Source organism: Chenopodium album, chromosome 2 (genome assembly GCF_948465745.1).
Source record: "Chenopodium album chromosome 2, dcCheAlbu1.1, whole genome shotgun sequence".
Classification (NCBI taxonomy): Eukaryota; Viridiplantae; Streptophyta; class Magnoliopsida; order Caryophyllales; family Amaranthaceae; genus Chenopodium; species Chenopodium album.
Genome location: NC_137835.1, coordinates 47,779,140 through 47,783,409, shown reverse-complemented (window position 1 = coordinate 47,783,409; position 4,270 = coordinate 47,779,140).

Sequence of the window (4,270 nt, the reverse complement as noted above, 5' to 3'; positions counted from 1 at the left end):
GCAGGGAAAATGAAGGTCCATACCTACTTAGAAAAAAAAATTCGTTAAAAGTGTTCACATTTATTAAACTGAACTGATTGGACATGAAATGAATATTTACGACAGAGGAAAATTAGAAGTTCAACTGAACTGATTGGAGGTAAACTGAACTGATCTGAAATTAAGTAAATGTGAACGGGCCCTAAAGTGATGGGAAAACGTCATTTGCTATTTTAATACTGTTATTTTCTGTTTGAGCTTGTTATAATAAATTTAATATTGTTATATGTTTCTTCAATATTGTTTTCGATGTGTCATTTTGCTCTTTTCAGTAGTATTTATATATTAAAAGGCTAAGTGTTTGTATTAGAAGTAAAATGTAATATTTATATATTGTTATCGCGTAAGGGAAATATATTATTAATGAAGACAATAATCTAAAATCCTTTAAAAAAAAATAGGAAGTGCTACTGTAGCTTATCTACAGTGCTCTGCCCAAACTGCCCCTTGCCACGAAATTACATTGTTGTGTGACCTGTTGGCCTAATGTCTACCCATGTCCTTTCTTTCTCTTGCTTTTCCTCACTACCTTTCATTTTTTCCCTATTTTATTTTCTCTTTAGCTCTGAATTCCCGTCATCTCAGTTTCACTCTCCTCCTCCTCGTCCTCCTCTCCATCAATTTTCCAGGGTTTACCCATTTCATTAACTTACTGAAAATAAAATCGGAAAAGCATCAACATCTCCAGATCTTCTTCTTCATCCCAACTCGTGTTTGCGTAAATTTTCTTTCTCCTCTCATCTTCCATAACACATAGTAGGCTTGCGACTACTTAAAGAGCCTCTTCGACAACGTAGTGTCGGAGGCTGCTGTTGATTTGTATGGGGGGCATAGAAGAAGTCATTCAGAGGAAAATGTTTCAATTGATGCGAAATTTGATGACGAATTAATAGGAAAAGCTAAAAAAAAAACCCTAAAATTTGGCGTCAGGAAGAAGCTCTTTACTTCCAAAATAGGTACTAATTATCTCTCTTCCTCTTTATTTCTTTCTTTACATTAATTAACAGGTACTCATTCTCTAATTGTCTATTGTTTTATTCAAATTCAGGCACAAGCAAGATAAAATAAACCCCAAAAAGAAAGACCTTGAATCCACTATTCTTCCTAGAAATGTGTAAGGTTCCTAAATTCTTCAATTTATTTAAGCAGTTATAATTATTGGGTATAAATGAATTTCATGTTAATTTGCTTGTTTTTATGGGTGTGAATGAGGCCTAATGTGTCATTTGCCTTATTTACCGTTTGGGACGCTTTATCAGGTTATAGTTGATACCAATTTCATCAATTTTTCTATCCAGAACAAAGTGAGAACCTCAATTCATGGTTTTATTAGTTTTTCCTATATTTATTCAGCTGGAATTTTGCTCTACTCTTGGGTTGATTCCAAATATATCCTTGTTAGTAATTGACAGGGTAAAGTCGTATCCCCTAATAAAAAGTAATTACCTAAGTCCTCTAACTAAAGTAGATAGGGAAGTAGGGTCGAACTCCACGGGGAAACAAGTCTTTCTACTCCTAATTAATTATTATAATCTAAATTATCAAAGTAACCAATTTTGTTGTAAATAAATTCTATACTACGAAGAATAAGGTCGAAAGAAATAAAGTAGGGGAAAATCAAATATTAAAAGACCTAGGGCATAGGTTCACTAATAAACAATATTCCAGGGCAAATCATAATAAGCAATCGTCAAGCATTGATTAATCAGATTATAAAGGGCTTTCGCTACGTATTATAATCACAGAGTTAATTTACCGGTATTAAATCTCATATGTCGAATCTCGACTTAACCATTTATAAATTAATCCGCCTATTGAAACTAAGCCTAAACATCAATTCTCATCTGTCGAATCTCGAATTAATATTGCTAAACTCATATAATTAAATCTGGCCAAACCTAATTGCATAGCATTAAATCAATCAATAGGAAATTAACCAAGCATTGATAATCAACAATCACAAAATTACCCCTTCATATCATTTATTAGATCCCCATAAACCCTAGAAATAAAACTACTCAAGCATCATCACAACTAAACTAATCAAATAAATAAAGCAAAGCATAATCAAAGAAGTAAATAAAATAGCTGAAATTAAAAGAGAAGAAATTGTTACCAAAAGAAATCTGGATTAATGAAAGTAATCAAGAACAAAAGTTGAGAGAGAATATAAGAGAGAGAAATATCTTAAGTAGAGAGAGAAAATCTAAAGAAGAAGGTAATCCAAAATTACGTACATAATTCATACTTAAACATTCCTCAAAACAAAAATTAAAACTAATCTAATCAGCTCTGAGAAAAACACGCGCCCGATCGGGCCCGCCTTTTTGCCTTGCCCGCTGCTGGTGTGCCGCGCCCGATCGAGCTCTTACGCTCACCCGATCGGGCGTGCCTCTTCCTTGAGGGTCCTTATGCGCGCAGCCGCCCGATCGGGCGTATGCTTGCCCCGCCTTTTTGCCTTGCCCGCTGCTAGTGTGCCGCGCCCGATCGAGCTTACGCTCACCCGATCGGGCGCGCCTCTTCCTTGAGGGTCCTTATGCGCGCAGCCGCCCGATCGGGCCCGGTCTTCTTCTTCGAGGCTTGGATTTCGATTGGGCTCAATTCCTCGGCCCAATCTAAGTTTCCTCATCGGGTCTTGATTAATCGATCCAATAGCCCCGGTATCTCATATCGAGCCCTTAATCATCGGCTATCACCGATCCTGGGCTTCAAGAGTGGTCGTGTCCTTCTAGCTTCCGTAGTTGATCCATAAAAACTCGGGAAAATACTCCAAAAGTGCAATTTCCTGTAAAATACAACTAAAACTACGAAAACACTAGAAAACACAAATTAGTAATAAAAGTGGCTCTAAGGAGCCAAAAACACTACTAATTATGACAGCGGGACGGGGGTAAAACGCTATATAAATTGGACATATCAAACTCCCCCAAGCCAAACTTTTGCTTGTCCCTAAGCAAAGAGCTCATCAACGAACATATAAAACATGCCTCATCCCAATAAACAAAATCAAGCACAAACAATTCAAGATAAATCTAATGAACATGCTTCAATGTCAACCAATCTCATACATCTAATTATCATTCATCCCCAACAATTGTCAAGTAAAGTAAACCACATGAGCATATAGAATTCAAGACTAGTGCTCACGCACTCAACTCTCATTTATGTGGCGAGTAAAAGATGTACTCGATCGCTCTCCAACCAACCCCTTTTATTTGTGAACAATGCCCACCCATCTCACACTCTTGTGTGTTTAAAACAATGAACGCTCAACCTACTAGTCGACTCGAAATATGTCAAATCATAACTTGCATTGATAAACAACACTTTCACATTCACACATCTCTATGCACAAAGGTTGGAAGGTCTTTAAAGCTTGTAATGTAAGGCTAGGGTAAAGGGTAGGATAAATTTGGGAATATGTGAGAGAAAAGCTATGCATTAAGGGAGCCAAATCCTAATAAACCCATGATCAAAATAAATGATGATAATTCATCTCCATCAACATAACTAACTCCAACAAGAATCCACCAAATACAACTCCAAACAATATAAACAATCCCAACACTTACAATTTTCACTCATAAAAATATGATAATGTAGAACTTGAGTGAAATACAAACTTTGAACTCATTCTTTTTCTTCTTTTTTTTTCAAACTTGAACTCTTTTTTTTTTTTTTTTTTTCTTGAACAACCTTCAAATAGAACATTTGAACATATGAAATAACTTTTTTTCTTTGCTCTTTTTTTTTTTTTTCTTTTTAACTCATATTGGAAATTTCAACTTTGTAACACAACATATCAATATTTTCCATTCATAAAATCAAAGAACAATCACTCTTCTTTTATTCCCACATTGTGCAAATAATGTGCACACCACAACTTCCTCACCTCACCAACTAATAGCTCCCCCAAGCCAAGCTTGGGACTAGTAACCAATGGGGCTCATATAGGCTTGTAATGTGGCTAAATAAACAATAAAAGGGCACAAGCAACAACATGAGTAACAAGAAGGGAACAAATGTATCTAATATCGTCTGAAGGCTTCCTAAGAGAACAAATGCCTTCGTCCTCCTCAATGTGCATAATATCAAGCTATATAAACATTACTAATAGTTGCAAACCAATACTCAAATTCATTGACATACCAGGAACTATCACACATTCCTAACCAAATCAACTAGGCAAGCACTATATTCACAAATAGTTGGCAAAATTGACGCATGTTTA